We start from the raw sequence: 19,417 nt of genomic DNA, 5'->3' as shown, positions 1-19,417 counted from the left end.
TGTGAATGTATGAACACATCGGGCAATCCATGGAAGTAAGGATCTGGGCGCCACCACGCGGCCGTCATGGTGAACCCATATTCCTTCTGGATTTTTATAACATTGATCCTTCGTCCAGGTCACCACCACCTCCGTACTGGCCTGTGTCTGAAAAGTCAGCACGTCATTAATAGTAGGTGGCGGGTCTGAGCAATTATAAGGTTCGGATTTGATAACAGTTCAACTTCATATTTAGTGGTTCTTGCTAGGTGTTGGGTGGCACATTTAGTAAGTAAAATCTCGACAGAGTGTGGGATATACAAAATGGTCTGATGATTTAGAGTTATTGTCTGAGCCTGTTGCATAGCATAATAAGCTGCTGCCAGTGAAGGAAGACATCCTGGTAGTCCGCGTGCCACTGGGTCTAGTTGGGTACTGAAATACGCTACCGGTCGCTGCCTGTCCCCATGTAACTGAGTCAAAACAGATTGTGCAAAACCCGATTTTGTGATGCACAAATAAGTTGAATAGCTTAGTGTAATCTGGTAATCCCAAGGCGGGTGCTGAAGTGAGGGACTGCTTAAGACTCTGGAAAGCATTCCGGGATACTTCATTCCAAATCCTTCTTTAAGCATTGTGAGAATATAGTAGATTCATTCACAGCTCGTAGGTCTTGGACAAACCTCCATTTGTGTGGGCTTCTGAACTGGAAGAATCGGTGTGTTACACGGACTTCTCATTTATGCTTATAGTGATTCACAGATCACAGAATGTAAAGTACTTGTTTTCTAATCTTATTAAAAGGCTTCCAAACCCAAGATTTTTCCAATACACCCAAAATGTTGATCAAGGAGATCACCTGAAATATCTCAAAATCCCAATTCAACTATTGTACTGCCACTCTTTATCAAAAAAAGCAAATCCTCTTACTGAGCTAGAAGCTTTCGCGTCAAAATTTTACACCAAGGACAATGAGAGTGTACTCCCCCAGCCTACACCTCGAGAGACCCACAAAGGCTTTTTTTAAAAAAAAGGCATTACAACTTTTAACCACCGGGACCATGTCTCAACAAACCTATCCTTTGTGCATTTCCTAGTTCCGTAACTTCTCATCCGAATAAATCCACACCTGCGCTTCTAACTTAAAATGTCTTAAACTTCCCACATACAGGACAACACTATGAAGGGTTAAAAAACTTCACTTTGTTTGAAAAAGTGGGTGGAGCTAAAACAAACAGGCAGCTCCACAACCTTTCCAAACAGGTTTCCAGGTACAAGAAAAAGAAAACAGAAGCACTCTCATTCAAAGACAGACATTCACAAAAGTCTCTCTCCATTCAATAAAGCTTTTCTTTTTTTTGAATCCATAAGTCACTATCAGCTTCTCTTATGGCATTTAACGAAACGACGGGTAGCTGTTTGTTCGCAGCACTCGGGTCTGGGATCGGGCGTCATTGATCATTATACGGGCAATTTGGTTGTTGGCCGAATTGCTTTTGATTCTGTGATCCAAATGGATCTTGAACAGAGAAATGAGTCTGAGGTCTAGCATGTACCTGGACTTGGGTCACATACGGGTTGGGTCCTGGAGGGGGAGGGGGTGCTCTATTACCTGCCTGTTGAATCCAATCATAATTTGGTTGTTGCTGTTTTGCCCGGCAATTTCTAGCCCAGTGTCCAATCTGACCACAATTGTGACAGGTATCATATTGTTCCCACCCTGCACCTCCTCTCCCTCTTCCCCTGAAATTTCCTCTTCTGTCTTGCCCTCTTCCTCTACCCTGGGGGGGGGCGTAGGACGGTGTCACCGGGGTGGGTGTTGTTGGAGCTGCTTGTTCCACAAACACGGTGACCTTGCTTTTAGATTCTCTATTTCGCTCTTGTATGTCCTTTAACATAGATACAACCTTGGATAGCGATTCCTGTCGCCATCCGAGACAAACTAGTTTAAAGGGATCTCTGAGTTCGGGTCGTAGCCCGTTTACCACGGCGCTGATCATAGGAGCCTCTACCTCCTCCATTTTCATGCCTGAACATTGGTTCATACTCTTTCGCACTCTCTACATAATCCTCAACATCCTCCTCCTTTCTTTGTGTAGTTTCCATAATTTTGGACCAATTCGTTTTCCTTGGGAACACCGAATGTAAGGCTTCCCAACATCTTCCCCAGAACCCCTCTCCTGGCTTCGTGCTGGGATCTGCATCCGGAGCCTCTCGATGGGTTTTAAAATTTTTGAATTTTATTTCAAGTTCGGCAAATTTCATGTCCTTTAACCATGCTTTCAGTAAGATTTGACCATCTAATATACTGGGTTCGTGGCACAAGATGATCACTTTTAACTGGTCTATGGCCTTTTCAATATTGGTTTTGGGGTCTGCCAATCCTTCCACAATTATTCTCAACTCACTTGGTGACCATGGTCGATAAATAGGGACCGGAGCCCCCCCCCTCCCCCCCCGAGAGTGGACTGGGAAAAAGTCTTACTGGTATGCAGATGATGATGGCTCCAGGGTACCGGGCCCTTGTCCACGGGTAAGATTTCGTGTGCCACCTGCAGGGCCGTCATGGTATTGATTCCCTTGTGACTGATCTATTTTTCCTGCAGCCGCACCTGCATCGTTGGGAGCGGGTGTTACCCCATTTCCCTGTGCTCTGGCCCGAGGATCGTCTCCTCCTTGTTGGCCTGGAGCGCCCCCCGGAGATGGAACATACGGCGGTGGTCGATGGCTGTAGGGAGTCCAATCCTCGTCCCATTCCTCATCCTCATCTTTTTCCCAACCCTTAGGAGCACTTGGTGAGTGTGCCTTTGTCTCTTTCTTTAGCAACCATAACAGATGGATGTTTGCTATGTCGAGGGCGATTCACCTGCTCTACCCGTTCATCCCCCTGCTTTCTCCCTCTAGTACACTGCTTGCTAACTCTTAGGCTCTTCTCGTGTCATTCCTCAGCTTCCCTTTTCCAATCTCCAAACGCCGACCAATTCACTTTTTTTTCACCATAGACACAGGCAAGCGCTTCCTTCTCGACCATCCCATATCCCCGTTCTGCTTTAGAGAGCGACCTGGAGGCATAATCCACAGGTTGTAGCTTACTCTCAGCATTACCCTGCTGCAACACGCACCCAACCCCATAGGACGATGCATCACATGTCAGAACTAAACGTTTACAGGGGTCGTACAGGGTCAACAACTTGTTTGAACAAAGTAGGTTTCGTGCCCGATTAAAAGCCCATTCCTGACAGTCCCCCCAAAACCAATCACAACCCTTACGCAGGAGCACGTGTAGCGGCTCCAACAACATGCTCAAGTTCGGCAGAAAGTTCCCGAAATAGTTCAACAGTCCCAGGAATGAACGCAGCTCCGATGTGTTGCAGGGCCTGGGTGCTCGTCGAATCGCCTGTTTTGGATTCGGTGGGCCGAATCCCATCTGTAGCAACCCTCCTGCCCAGAAACTCAACCTCAGGAGCTAAGAACAGGCATTTAGACTTCTTGAGTCGCAGGCCTACCCGGTCCAGTCGGCGTAGCACCTCCTCCAGGTTGTGGAGGTGTTCCTCGGTGTCGCGACCCATGATGAGGATGTCGTCCTGGAATACGATCGTTACAGGAATGGATTTAAGCAGGCTTTCCATGTTACGTTGAAAAATCGCGACCGCTGATCGAATGCCAAATGGGCACCTGTTATACACAAACAGTCCCTTGTGCGTGGTGATGGTGGTCAGTAGTTTGGATTCATCGGCCAGTTCCTGGGTCATATAGGCTGAAGTGAGGTCCAACTTGGTGAACAGCTTGCCGCCTGCCAGCGTGGCAAAGAGGTCCTCTGCTCTTGGGAGACCCGATTGATGGTGGCCTTGTAGTCGCCACAGATCCTGACAGAGCCATCCGCTTTTAGAATGGGAACAATGGGGCTCCCATTGATTATGCCCTCTCGCCACAGCCGCTCCAATTCGCTCTCGATTTTTTCCCGCATCACGAAGGGCACCGCTCTGGCTTTGTGGTGCACTGGCCTGACGTCCGGGGTGATGTGTATCACTACTTTAGTGCCTTTGAAAGTCCCAACGCCAGGTTGGAATAGTGACTCGAATTGATGTAGGACTTGTGAGCATGAACTTCGCTCCACCGAGGACATTGCGTGAACATCCCCCCATTTTTAGTTCATCTCAGCTAACCAGCTCCTCCCCAACAGTGCGGGACCATTGCCCGGGACAATCCAGAGTGGCAGTCGGTTCACTAACCCATTGTGTGTGACAGCCATCATTGCACTGCCTAGCAGCGGAATGATTTCCTTGGTGTATGTCCATAATTGTGTCTCAATACGTTCTAATTTGGGTCTACTGGCTTTGCGTGGCCATAGCTTCTCAAATTGCTGAACACCCATGAGTGACTGGCTGGCCCCAGTGTCCAGCTCCATGTGTACTGGGATACCATTCAACAAAACCCTCATCATCATTGGTGGTGTTTTGGTGTATGAACTGTGAGTCATCGCTTCTCGGCCTTTTGGCTAAGATCATGCGTAACTGACCTGACAGGGGAGTAGCCACCATGACCTCCGGGTGGTTCTCCCTGGATCAGGAAGGTATATGCTTGCTTTTTTGGAAACAGGAGGTGGGTGGGGTGGCTTGACCCATCCACCTCCACGGAGGTGTGTGGGGGACCTGACCCATCCACCTCCATGGCACGAACCTGGTATTGCAGTACTTCCAGGAACGGTGCAGTGGCTCTAGGCCTTTTGGCTAAGAGCATTGGCGCAGAGTGATCCTTGAATGGGCCCAAGGTGACCTCTGGCGTTTGTGATTTGACAAAGAATTGGAACGATTGGCTACGAATTTCAAAAAAAAACTGTGAATATTCGCCACATGGACCCGCTGAACCTCGGCGTCCATCGATTTGCCCCAAAAGTCATCCTGTCTCACAGAACCCTCTTCTGGTCCATCTGCCTCATATAATAGTCTGGTTGCAGGTTTTCTGCACATTCGAGCTAAATGGCCACTGAGATTGCAGTTTCTGCAGACAAACCGTTGGAATCTGCAAGATCTAGCTGAGTGTTTTTCCCCAGCATGAGTTAAAGTTTCCATTGTTGGGGACAAAGGGACTATGGCCAGGAATTCTGTGCTGACTGTCCCTTTGACTGCTCTTAAGTATCTTATTAGTGGGTGTCAATGGCCCCATCCCAGACCGCATTGTCCACTGTGATGGCGTGAACATCTGTTCAGCCTGCCATTGTCTCTGTTGAGGTCCTGCTTTGGGGTCTGTTGCTGCCTGGTAAATGTCGGACTGCCCCTGCCTGCCTGCGGGGCTCTGAGTAGCATTTATGATATTGACTCCCTGATCCATCGCCGCGTGAGAGGCAGAGTTGTGCACGTAAATCATTTTCGTCTCTTCCTCCTCCGCCATGAAAGTTTGAGCTAACAACGCTGCCGCTTCCAAGGTTAAGTCCTTGGTCTCAATTAACTTGTGAAAAATTCCCGCATGACCGATACCCTCGATGAAGAAGTCCCTTAGCATCTCCCCCCTGCAGGCGTCTGTGAACTTAGAGGCTGGCGAAACGCCGGAGGTCCGCTACAAAGTCCAGTATGCTCTGTCCTTCACGACGTCGGTGGGTGTAGAATCTGTGTCGGGCCATGTGTATGCTGCTCGCCGGTTTGAGGTGCTCCCCGATTAATTTGCTGAGCACTTCAAAGGTTTTGTCCGACGGCTTTTCGGGTGCCAGTAAGTCCTTCATGAGCGCGTAAGTCTTTGGCCCGCAGCTGGTCAGGAGATGAGCCCGTCGCTTGTTGGCCACTGCATCCCCTAGTCAGTCTTTAGTTACGAAGCTTTGCTGAAACCTCTTGACAAAATCGTCCCAGTCTTCCCCAACACAGGACCGTTCCTCTGTGCTACTGGTGGCCATTCTCGTGGGTCGTGAATTCCCGTTTCTCGGCGCCAATGTAAAGTCCTTACTCTGCAGCATGAAACCACACGAGGCACATTTCAGGGACAAGGCCACTCTGAGATCTTAGCTCTTTATTACAGGACTCCAGAAGTGATGACCCTGCGTGGGACTTCCCTTTATATACCTGTGTGATCAGGTAAGGAGTGTCTCCCACAAGTTCACCCCCTGTGGTCAAGGTGTGCATCTGAGTTGAATGTATACAGTAATACAGTGGTGTTACATTGTAGTTACAAACATGACACAATCAATATAAGAAAAAAAATTATCTGGTCATTATCACACTGCTGTGTGTGGGAGCTTGCTGTGCACAAATTGGCTGCTGCATTTCCTACATTACAACAGTGACTACACTTCAAAAGTACTTCATTGGCTGTAAAGCACTTTGAGACGTCTGATGGTCGTCAAAAACGCTATATAAATGCAAGTCTCCCTTCCTTCCTCCCTTCCTTCCTCCCTTCCTCCCTACCTTCTCTCCCTCCCTCCCTCCCTTCCTCCCTTCCTCCCTTCCTTCTCTCCCTCCCTCCCTTCCTCCCTCCCTTCCCCCCCCTCCCCTCCCCTCTCCTCTCCTCCCCAGTGGTCAGGAGGCGAGGTGTACCTAATTGCTCCATCTAACTAATTGAGAGAACATTGATGGTCTTGTCTTGCCCTTTGTTTTGTGCACTCAGACGCTCACTCTTTCAACGTGGCACTGAATGTCAGCCTAGATCGTGAGTTCAAACCAGGGTCAACCCGCAATCTGCTCAACTTGAGACCTGAGCCAAAATAACAAATAAATTAATTTTGAAATACGTTCCATTCCAAAAAAACAATAAATTATTTGACATACTTGCGAAGATAGACCGCCTGTGGAAATAAGAACATAAGAACATAAGAAATAGGAGCAGGAGTCGGCCATTTGGCCCCTCGAGCCTGCTCCGCCATTCAATAAGATCATGGCTGATCTGATCTTGGCCTCAGCTCCACTTCCCGGCCCGCTCCCCGTAACCCTTGCCTCCCTTATTGTTCAAAAACCATTCCAATAAATGAATGTGTTGTTAAAATGGATCATGATTTATGATGACTTCTATGCAAAGTTGGTGACGACCTGCTGTATTAAATGATTTTAGACTTCCCTCTCCCACAGAGCCACCAGCAGCAGCTAAATTGGAATGCAATCAATTGTGTTGGAAAGCATTTCGTGGCAACACAAAGTCATTTATCACAGAATGGTAGAAAGCTGGTGCAAGAGGCATTGATGTACCTTAATACAGCCGGCATGTGCTCTGTGAATGACTAGTTATTATAATCCAATTCCCTGACTGAAGATAAGAGCCTCCATTGATTTGCAAATACAAAAAAATAACAAGCCTGTCCCTGTGATAAGGCTGACTCCTGAACAGTGATGTGCAAATAAACTCTTGAGAACTGATGAACAAGTGACTTTCAGGTCAGTAACTATGGCACCCCAGTCCCTTCAATAATAGCACCGCTCAGATCCTAGTTATACAGCACAACAATAATAGCGCCGCTCAGATCCTAGTTATACAGCACAACAATAATAGCGCCGCTCAGATCCAAGTTATACAGCACATTTTCTGGAGTGCGAGGCTGCCTGCCAGAGATAGTCTCGCATCATTTTAGCTTAATGCCGGCTACGGTATAATTGCAACCAGTGTGAAATCAACTTATAACATTCCCAGATGCCGAGGGGAAAATGATTTACAGGTTACTTTTAATCTTTTTAAGTTAGCAGAGACATTAACTTAACCAGCACTCAAAGGTGGCACATACTTGCTTCTGGACATGTGTGAAGAGCTCCATAGTTGCTGGCCAGTGAGTGACCCGGAGCCAGCAGTATAACTTGAGTTTGTCAACCAGGTGCTACTCTTCGCAGGCACCTGTTTCAAACTGATGTGTGTCGTGCTTTTAACCACTACACATCGACTTTTGCAAATTCAGAATGATTAAAAATATGTTCACATTCCATTCGAGAATTCCACTCTCAAACACTACATAAGCTCCACTTCTGTGGATAGGAAAGACCTGTTTCCCTTGGCACAGGGGTCAACAACCAGGGGGCAAAGATTGAAAGTAATTGGTAGGAGGTTTAGAGGGGATTTGAGGAGAACTTTCTTCACCCAGAGGGTGGTGGGGGTCTGGAACTCACGGCCTGAAAGGGTGGTAGAGACAGAAACCCTCACCACATTTCAAAAGTAATCAGATGTGCACTTGTCTACAGAGCTACGGACCGAGAGCTGGAAAGTGGGATTAGGCTGGATAGCTCATTGTCGGTCGGCGTAGACACGATGGGCCAAATGGCCTCCTTCCGTGCCGTAAATTTCTCGATTTTATGATTCATAGAACTTATTAAAATCTAGTAATTCAATTGGCTATCCAGTAGTCATAAGTTTCAGTAATATACTCTAAGATTTTTTTCAACAGCAGTGTTATAGGATCCTAATAAAATTGACGGAGTGTTGCGTATATTGGAATGCAATCATTTATGTTCCTACCCATATTCAAAGCCACTCCCTTGACATTTCCATCTCGTGGATTCCCTACTCCAATGGCTTCAATCACAGACAAGGTTGTGTCCGAACATGTCCTTGTACCTCTCACCACCCACATCCCCTGCCCCCTGCCAACCTCACTTCCTTCTGTATTCGGCCCAGGGAAAAGCACTTCTCCCACCTCACTTTCAAAGGCCTTCCAATCACCATGATACCTCTGCGGCCCTAAACCTGCTCAACCAGTCCCTCACCTCCGCCTTTGATACCCTTGTCTTCAGTAAAACCTTTACTTTCTCTCGCTCGCTCTGGTGTGGCTCTCATCTTCATTTCCTTCAGTCCAAGGGACACATGTTTAAGTGCATCTGGTGGCGATCTGGTTTAGCCATCCATCAGAAGATCTAGCTGGACCACATCAAGCACGAACTATCCTCAATCTTCTAGGATAAAACTACCCATGACTCCATGATCTTCTTGGGGAGCAAATGTAACCCTCAGCTTCTTTTCTCCAGTACCAACTATGTCCTTAAACTCCCTCCTCTGCCCTATCCACAGCCACCTTCAACAACAAGTGCGAAGAGTTCATTTATTTTATTAAGATTGACACCACCCATTCAGCTATCTTTGCTGCTTTCCCTGTTCCCTTGCCCACCAAAACCAACAAGTCCCCCACACACCCCATGCCGTAGCCTGATCCCATGTCCTCCTCCAGTTGCACTCCAACTCCCCGCCCAATGCTCATCTTGACAATTGTTATGTAGGTAACCCTAGGCAATCTGTATCATACCGCCACCAGAGGGCCTACCTGTTGGAGTTCCAAGGGATCCCAGCATCCCTTGGGAGCACTGTATATAAGCAGGTCTCCCATGCTGTACCGGCACGCTGGAGTTTAAATAAATGAGCTAAGGTCACACTTACTCACTGTCTACAGTACTCAGTTGCATTACTTTATTATGAGCGTAACAACCATGAGACCCACTTCCTGCTCCCTTGGACCCATTCCCACCCCAACTTCCCTTCCCCACCCCACCCCCCCTCATACCACCTGACATTGCAAATGGCTCCGTCTCCTCAGGAACTGCCTACCTCCCTTCAGAAACTACTAACATCACCCCTTTCTCAAAGAACCCTCCCTCTGTCCTTGCAAACTACTACCTCATCCATTAGTTTCCTTTTCGAAGTCCTTGTACGTGTTTCGCCTCCCAAAATCTGTGCCCATCTTTCCCGCAATTCCTGTTTGAATCTCTCCAATTAGATTCTTCCCCTACCACAGCACCAAAATGAATCTAATCAAAGTGACAAATGACCTCCTCTGTGACTGTGACTGTGACAGTGATGCCTCTCCTCCACTGTCCAGTTTAGTGGGACTACCCTCGTTTGGTTCAAATCCTAGAGCTTTTCCTGCAATGGCTTCCCTTCCTGCTCCGACACCATGACCTCTGAAGTTACCCAGGGACCTATCCTTGGGCTGCTCCTCTTCATCCACTCACTGCACCTTGTGACTGACGACATGAGGTCAGTGTCCATGTGTACGCTAATGACACTCGGCTCTACTTTTCCACCCCCTCTCTCAGCCCCTCTAATGCCGCTGTACAGTCAAACTATTTGTCCAACATCCAGTCTTGGATGTGCTGCAATTTATTGCATTTCCGTATTGGGAAGACCAAAGGTCATCGTCTTCAGACCCCATCAGAAAGATGGAGTCCTATCCCCCTCCCCGGCCATTGTCTCAGGTTAAACCAGACTTTTTGCAACCTCGGCATCCTAGTCAACACCGAGCTGAGTATCCAACCCGTATCCCGTCTATCACAATGACTGCTTACTTCCATCTCTGTCTCTGCTCCAGTCCTCAGCCCATCTACTGCTGAAACACTCGTCCATGCATTCATCACCTCCTGACTCAACTGTTCCAATTTTCTCTTGCTGGCCTTCCATCCTCCACCTTCCACCTTCAGCTCATCCAAAACTCTGCTGCCTGTATCCTGTCCTGGATCAAATCCTGCAGGCCCTTCACTCCTGATCTCTGCGCTCCTCCAATTCTGGCCTCTTGAGCATTCCCGATTTTAATCGCTCCACCATCGGCGGCCGTGCCTTCAGCAGCCTGGGCCCTAAACTCTGGAACCCCCCTGCTTAATCCTAACTCCTCTCTACCTCTCTTTCCTCCTTCAAGACGCTCCTTAAAACCTACCTCTTTGACCCAGCTTTTGGTCACCTGCGCTAATTTCTCCTTATTTGTCTCGTTGTTAAGTTTTGTTTGATGATGCTCCTGTGAAACGCTTTGCGACATTTTATTGCATTAAGAGGCCGACGTTCCATGTTCTTCGCTGACAGAGCACAAAACCGTTTTCGCCCGGGGGTATGTGGGGGGAGTGGGGTGGTGGGGTGTGGGGTGGGGGTGGGGGGGGATGCGGGGGGTGCTACCAGCTCCTCTGAAATGAAATGCGCTATATAAACACAAGTTGTTGTTGTTATGCTGTAAGTAGAGCGCTAGTTAGCGTGCACCGCCCAGTTACCCAGTAACAGTGCTTTAGGTATGAACCTAAACACAGAATGTTGCCAGGTTATTCGAGGTTGGACGGTGTCATAACTCAGCCTCTTCGGGTGTCCACCCTTGTAAACGTTGCACCAGTACCAGTAATAATAATGGTGTGTGGGAATCCTGGCTGCCGAGTCCTTGCTGTAGTTCGGAGGTGCTGAGACCGACTGTAATTGGTCCGACTTCTGTCTTTCATTTGCTGTTAAACTTACTTGTAACTTTTGCAATACTTTAAAATACTGTTAAATGCAGTGTGAGGTAGTGATGGAGGGAGAAAAAGACCCATTGGTGCTAAAGGACAATCAACCCTGAAAACTATACATCAACCACCACATTTGTGATGTGTTGCTGCTAATTCAGTGCGGGATATTTGCTACTTGATTGATTTTGTGTAAATCAATAATAGATTTAGTATAAAAGAGTTCTGTCGAAGGGCCATTGACATGAAACGTTAACTTAGTTTCTCTCCACAGATGCTGCCTGACCCGCTGAGATTTCCAGCATACTGTGTTTTTATAATAGGTGTCGTACTCTTTGTCGGTATGGCTGAGTTTGCACATACCAGCAGTTTGTATTCTGCAATATTAAAACTGGTCAATGCTTACTTGGTAATCTACCTGTGACTTATAAAGCAAACCGTTTTACACTTGGGCATTTAGTGTGCTGGATCTGAAGATTCTGCATTGACGATGAGCCAGTGCTTCTGTGCAGCTGTTGACATTTTTGACAGGTCCTTGGCTAAATATCCATTTAGCTAAATTTTTCAAACTTTTAACTTTACATTCCCACTGGCCTGGTTTAGCATTCCTGTCACTCAAATTACTGTAGTTAATCAGTGAGGGAAATCCAGAATCTCAATTCGACTAATTCATTAAAAGAAAGAATATTTATTCATAATCTCAGGATGCCCCAAAACTCCTTACAGCCAATGAAGTATCTTTGAAGCATAGTCACTGTTGTAATGTTCGAAATATGGCAGACAATTTGTGCACAGTTAAGCTCCCACATAAAGCAATGTGATAATGACCAGATAATCTGGTTTAGTGATGTTGATTGAGAGATACATATTGGCCAGGACACCAGGGATAACTCCCCGCTCTTCTATGAAATAGTGCCATGGGATCTTTTACACCCACCTGAGAGAGCAGACGGGGCCTCGGTTTAACGTCTCATCCAAAAGACGGCACCTCCGACAATGCAGCACTCCCTCAGCACTGCCCCTCTGACAGTGCAGCACTCCCTCAGTACTGCACTGGGAGTGTCAGCCTGGATTGTTGTGTTCAAGTCTCTGGAGTGGGACTTGAACCACAACCTTCTGACTCCGAGGCGAGAGTGCTGCCCACTGAGCCACAGCTGACACTGATTAAATTAAAGGATACGAAAGAAAAATGGACCAGTTTCTGATTTAGCAGCAAGATGTGGAATATGGGTTTGGTACAAAGATGAACAGTGATCCGTGTAGTCTCTGAGCAAAAACCCGTATATTATACTCAGGTTCAGCTAAATGGCCTTTATTCAGTCAAGTGCAACAAGAGTGGAGAATCTCTGTGGTGATAGATTCAGGCATCCTTAACAAATTCTTATTCAATAAGATGAATCTCTTTTATAACTGCCTTTTGCTTTCTCATGAATCTTCTCCATTGCCCTCTCCCGCTGAAGGCAACGTTACTGGCAGGGCAAAGTTCGACATGTGCACCCCGCTTGTCTCCCCTGAGGGCTCGTTTCTCCAGGGGCTGTTCCTGATTAATCCCGCTGTAACTCCTGCCAGGGCACGGTGCAGCTCACCGGAAACGCTGCTGCCAAAATGTTCCAGGCAATCTCGTCAGGGGCGTAACTCAGGGAATCCGCCCGAGCCTCCAAATGCCGGCCAATTCTTTTTTCAAAACAAGAAAAACAGGACCGGACACTTTCGAAAGAACTCTCCCTAGGGTCTGGTGGGATAACCGAGGTAAATCCCCCCCTCCCCCACCCTCCCCAGAGGCGGACAAGCTTCAGATTGTCCAGCTACGTGGGACAAGCATACACCAGAGCTGTGCCGGGGCAGCACATGCATTTTTACACAGGATTACACCGGATATACGGCCCACCAGTCCGTGCCGGTGTTTATGCTCCAATCGAGCCTCCTCCCGTCTTTCCTCATCTAAATCTATCAGCATAACCCTCTATTCCCTTCTCCCCCATTGGCTTGTCCAGCCTCCCCTTAAATGCATCGATACTATTCACCTCAACCCCTCCCTGTGGCAGCGAGTTCCACATTCTCACCGCTCTCTGGGTAAAGAGGTTTCTCCTGAATTCCCCATTGGGTTTCTTGGTGGCGATCTTATATTGATGGCCTCCAGTTATGCTCTACCCCACAAGTGGAAACACTCTCTCTGTATCCACTCAATCAAAACCTTTCATCATTTTAAAGACCTCTATTAGGTCACCCCTCAGCCTTTTTTCAAGAGAAAAAGAGGCCCAGCCTGTTCATCCTTTCCTGGTACGTATACCCTCGGGTTTCTGGTATTTGCCTGCCCTGTGCAAGTTAGAGCCCCTCCAGGAGACTCCCAGCCAGAGAGCACCAGCGGGTACCATCCTCGCCTCACGGACAAATGTCAGGGTTTTCACCCCTTGCGAGTCGCGGCAGGAGCACCCGAGCTGTCGTGGCGCAAAAAGAGACTGCCTGGCGTGATGTGTACACCTGTGAGTATGCCTACAGGTTTCTAGGGCTGTTACCCACGCTCCTGATCTTTGGGCACCCTGTGCGGAGGGGAGCGGGCAGGTCGGAAGGCCTCCTTGTGGGACTGCTCCTAGGCATGGCCAAGGGGGCCATCAGCCGGTCCAGGCAGCGGGCGGTCGAGGGGGGCGTTCAGCCCGACTGCCTGCCTCTCTTCCGCGGTTACATCTGCGCCAGGGTGTCCCTGGAGATGGAGCACACGGTGTCCACAGGTACACTCGTGGCCTTCCGCGAGAGGTAGGCGCTGGAGTGCATTATCACGCCCGGCAACCAAATTTTAATTTAATTTGATTTGACACGGTTCCCTTTAATGTTTAATTGTTAATTTGTGGGTTTTGGTGCCCTTAAAAAGGGGGCACTTGATTTAAAAGTTTTACCAAAATAATTGTGGTGTTGTTACATCACGTGACTGGCTAAGCCACTCACAATGCAACAGCTCCACCAGCCTGTGAGAGCACACACACAGGTACCTACATTACACGTGGAACCATAATTCATAATGCGGGAAGCTCGGACAGTGTGAGGAGGTCGTGCATTGTTGGGCTACAGTGTTGTTACATCAGGACCTGACTCCACAGTCATGCTGACAGTTGTGTATTGTTGCACCCAAAATCAATTTGCATTGACACAAAATAAAATATCCTGATGTGATTATATAGTAAATTATATAATAGTTTACATGACATTTCATTTAAAACTGTGTGCTGAAGTTAAATGTGGTTACAAATCCTGGCTAGAGTATTTTCTAACTGAGGACGCTTAACAAGATTTGGCAACTCATCATTTAGATTCAATTTCTTTTAATTTCGCAAGACATGTTAGTCTAAACAGTTTGCGAAATTTATCGCAAGATGCAATTACAGCTAACAAAGGGGTATATATAGTCAACATTCATCAAGAGCCTGGTATTTATTTAAGAGAATTGGGCCTTGACAAGAACAATAGAACATAATGACAGACAAATGATGAGGATTACTTTCAACCAATTTTTCTGTCATAAAACAATGAGGAGCAGTCTGGGCCCCTAGGTACAATGCAATGTCTACATCAGTAGAACCGTCTCGACTCTGAGCCAGAAGGTTGTGGGTTCAAATCCTACTCCAGAGACCTGAGCACAAAAAATTCAAGGCTGGCATTATTTCAAAGAAAAGAAGGGGAGTTATCCCCGGTGTCCTGACCAATATTTATCCCTCAGTCAACATCATCATAGGCAGTCACTCAGAATCGAGGAAGACTTGCTTCCACTTAAAATGAGTCCTTTGGTGGCTGAACGAGAGCCACAGTCCCTGTCACAGGTGGGACAGACAGTGGTTGAAGGAAAGGGTGGGTGGGGAGTCTGGTTTGCCGCACGCTCCTTCTGCTGCCTGCGCTTGGTTTCTGCATGCTCTCAGCGACGAGACTCGAGGTGCTCAGCGCCCTCCCGGATGTACTTCCTCCACTTAGGGCAGTCTTTGGCCAGGGACTCCCAGGTGTCGGTGAGGATGTTGCACTTTATCAGGGAGGCTTTGAGCGTGTCCTTATAATGTTTCCTCTGCCCACCTTTGGCTCGTTTGCCGTGAAGGAGTTCCAATAGAGCGCTTGCTTTGGGAGTCTCGTGTCTGGCATGCGGACAATGTGGCCCGCCCAGCGGAACTGATCGAGTGTGGTCAGTGCTTCAATGCTGGGGATGTTGGCCTGGTCGAGGACGCTAATGTTGGTGCGTCTGTCCTCCCAGGGGATTTGTAGGATCTTGCGGAGACATCATTGGTGGTATTTCTCCAGCGACTTGAGGTGTCTCCTGTACATGGTCCATGTTTCTGAGCCATACAGTAGGGCAGTTATTACTACAGCCCTGTAGACCATGAGCATGAGGGCCTGGTCTTCAAACACACTTTACTTCAGGCGGCTGAAGACTGCACTGGCGCACTGGAGGCGGTGTTGAATCTCGTCGTCAATGTCTGCTCTTGTTGATAAGAGGCTCCCAAATGGTCCACGTTGTCCAGGGCTGCGCCATGGATGTGATGACTGGAGGGTAGTGCTGTGTGGCAAGGACAGGCTGGTGGAGGACCTTTTTGTATTATGGATGTTTAGCATAAGGCCCATGCTTTCGTACACCTCGGTAAATACATCAACCATGTCCTGGAGTTCAGCCTCTGTATGTGCACAGACGCAGGCGTCGTCCGCGTACTGTAGCTCGATGACAGAGGTTGGGGTACTCTTGGATCTGGCCTGGAGACGGCGAAGATTGAATAGGTTCCCACTGGTTCTATAGTTTAGTTCCACTCCAGCGGGGAGCTTGTTGACTTTGAGGTGGAGCATGGCAGTGAGGAAGATTGAGAAGTGGGTTGGGGAGATGACGCAGTCCTGTTTGACCCCGGTCCTGACGTGGATTGGGTCTGTGATGGATCCATTGGTAAGGATCACGGCCTGCATGTCATCGTGGAGCAGGCAAAGGATGTTGACATTTGGGGGCAACCGAAATGGAGGAGGATGCTCCATATACCCTCTGGTTAGATTATCTGGACATTATCACATTGCTGTTTTTTGGAGCTTGCAGTGTGCGAATTGGCTGCCGTGTTTCCTACATTACAACAGTGACAACGTTACTATACTTCAAAAGTGGGATCTTTTACATCCAACTGTGAGAGAAGATGGGGCGGTTTAACATCCCATCAAAAAGACAGTGCAGCGCTCCCTCAGTACTGCCCCTCCGACAGTGCAGTACTGCCTCACTACTGCCCCTCCCACAGTGCAGCACTCTCTCAGCACTGCCCCTCCGACAGTGCAGCACTGCATCAGCACTGCCCCTCCCACAGTGCAGCACTCCCTCAGTACTGTCCCTCCGACAGTGAACAGTGAGGAGGATAGTGATAGACTTCAAGAGCACATAGTCAGGCTGGTGGGATGGGCGGACATGTGGCAGTTTGAGAATTTAATGCAGAAAAGTGTGAAATTATACATTTTGGTAGAAAGAATGAGGAGAGAAAATGATACAATCCTAAAGTGGTGTGCATGAACAGAGAGACCTGGTGGTATATGTACACACATCGTTGAAGGTGGCAGGGCAGGTTGGGAAAGTGGTTAAAAAAGCTTACGGGATCCTGGGCTTCATAAATAGAGGCACAGAGTACAAAAGCAAGGAAGTTATGATGAACCTGTATAAAACACTGATTCAGTCCCAACTGGAGTATTGTATCCAATTCTGGGCACCGCACTTTAGGAAGGATGTGAAGGCCTTAGAGAGGGAGCAGAAAAGATTGACGAGAATGGTTCCAGGGATGAGGGACTTCAGTGACGTGGATAGACTGGAGAAGCTGGGGTTGTTCTCCTTGGAGCAGAGAAGGTTGAGAGGAGATTTGATCGAGGTGTTCACAATCATGAGGGATCTGGACAGAGTAGATCGAGAGAAAGTGTTCCCATTGGTGGAAGGGTCAAGAACCAGAGGACACAGATTTAAGGCGATTGGCAGAAGAACCAAAAGCGACATGAGGGAAAACGTTTTTACGCAGCGAGTGGTTAGGATCTGGAATGCGCTGCCTGAGAGGGTGGTGGAGGCAGACTCAATCGTGGCTTTCAAAAGGGAGTTGGATGAGTATCTGAAGGAGAAATTATTGCAGGGCTACGGGGAAAGGGCGGGGGAGGGGGACTGGCTGAGGTGCTCTTGCAGAGAGCCGGCACGGGCTCGACGGGCCGAATGGCCTCCTTCTGTGCTGTAACCGTTCTGTGATTCTTGAACCGCTGCAGTCCGTGTGGTGAAGGTGCTCCCACAGTGCTGTTAGGGAGGGAGTTCCAGGATTTTGTCCCAGCGACGATGAAGGAACGGCGATATATTTCCCAGTCAGGATGGTGTGTGACTGGGAGGGGAACGTGGAGCTGGTGGTGTTCCCATGCGCCTGCTGCCCTTGTCCTTCTAGGGGGTAGAGGTCGCGGGTTTGGGAGGTGCTGCCGAATGCAGTGCAAGTACCTGCCATGACAAGTCAATAATTTGGTGATTGGGAACAATGCAAGAAGCAAACAGCTATATTGTGTTACATTTCACTTAGGGTTCAATATTCTGACAATACAGCATTCTAATTTAAGGAACTTTAATATTTAGTTCTAAAAACAGAGAATGCTGGAAATACTCAGCGGCTCAGGCAGCATCTGTGGAGAGAGAAACAGAGTTAATGTTTCAGGTCAGTGACACTTCGTCAGAACTGGCGACTGTTCGAGATGTAACAGATTCTTAAGGAAGTGCAGCGGGCACTGAAAGGGAGAGGGCGGGGGCGGAGCTGGGGCAGGGGGGAGTGGGGGGAGGGGGTGGTGCGGCGGGGGGGTTGAGGGTTTGTGGGGGAGGGCGGGGGGGAAGGTGGTGGGGGCGGGTAGGGAGGGTGGGGGGGGAGGTGGTGGGGAGGGTGGGGGGGAGGAGGGGGCGCGGGGGGGGAGGTGGTGGGGGCGGGTGAGGGGGGGAGGAGGGGGCGCGGGGGGGGGAGGAGGTGGCGCGGGGGGGGGGGAGGAAACAACAAAAGAGAAGGTCTGTGATCGGGTGGAAGGCAGGAGAGATTTGAGAGACAAATGGGCCGAATTGAGATGGTAATGACGCAGGTTAGGAAACAAATGGCGAGTCTATATTGGGTGTGAATAGCAGAATAAATGCTAGCTGCCACGGGAAAACAGAGAAACAAATTAAAAATAAAGAGGCGGGGGTGGGGGGGGTCAGTTTTTGTTATAAAAGAAAGCAAGGAAGGGGAACAAAATATGGGCAGAGGTTACGGTCTGAAATTGTTGAACTCGATATTGGGTCCAGAAGGCTGTAAAGTGCCTAATCGAAAGATGAGGTGCTGTTCCTCGAGCTTACGTTGAGCTTCATTGGAACAGTGTAGGAGGCCGAGGACAGAGAGGTCAGAGTGGGAGTGGAGCGGGGAATTAAAGTGACAGGCGACCGGAAGCTCAGGGTCACACTTACAGACTGAACGGAGATGTTCCACAAAGCAGTCACCCAATCTACGCTTGGTCTCCCCAATGTAGAGGAGACCACATCGTGAGCAGTGAATACAGTATACTACATTGAAAGAAGTGCAAGTAAATCGCTGTTTCACCTGGAAGGAGTGTTTGGGGCCCTGGATAGTGGGAAGGGAGGGGGTAAAAGGGCAGGTATTGCATCTCCTGCACTTGCACGGGAAGGTGCTGGGGGTGACTGCGGAATGGACCAGGGTGTCGCGGAGGGAGCGGTTCCTTTGGAATGCTGAGAGGAGGGGAAGCTGTGATTGGTGGGATTGGTGATGGGATCCCGCTGGAGGTGGCAGAAATGGCGGAGGATGATCCGTTGAACACGGAGGCTGGTAGAACGAAAGGTGAGGACAAGGGGAATCCTGTCATGGTTCTGAGAGGGAGGGGAAGGGGTGAGAGCAGAGGTGTGGGAACAGTCGAGGGCCATGTTAACCACGGTGGAGGGGAATCCTTGGTTGAGGAAAAAGGAAGACATGTCAGAAGCACTAGTGTGAAAGGTGGTGTCGTCACAGCAGATGCGACGGAGATGGAAAAACTGGGAGAATGGAATAGAGTCCTGACAGGATGCTCGGTAGCTGTGGAAGTCAGTGAGCTTCTAGGTGACACCGGTCGAAAGCCTATCCCCAGAGATGGAGACAAAGAAGTCGAGGAAGGGAAGGGAAGAGTCGGAGATGGACCATGTGAAGATGAGGGAAGGGTGAAAATTGGATGCAAAGTGAATGAAATGTTCTCATACACAGGCGCAGGAACCATCAAAGACAGGGCACAGGACAGAAGGATTTTTACACATCATAAATATGCCA

At 48.7% G+C, this 19,417-nt stretch overlaps 1 pseudogene; it reads left to right on the top strand.

Annotated features, from left to right (window-relative positions):
* The first annotated feature begins 4,457 nt into the window (after positions 1-4,457).
* LOC139279129 (U2 spliceosomal RNA) lies at positions 4,458-4,696 on the top strand (annotated as a pseudogene).
* Positions 4,697-19,417: the final 14,721 nt, after the last annotated feature.

Source organism: Pristiophorus japonicus, chromosome 13, assembly GCF_044704955.1.
Source record: "Pristiophorus japonicus isolate sPriJap1 chromosome 13, sPriJap1.hap1, whole genome shotgun sequence".
Taxonomy (NCBI): Eukaryota; Metazoa; Chordata; class Chondrichthyes; family Pristiophoridae; genus Pristiophorus; species Pristiophorus japonicus.
This window is presented reverse-complemented; position numbering and strand designations above follow the sequence as displayed.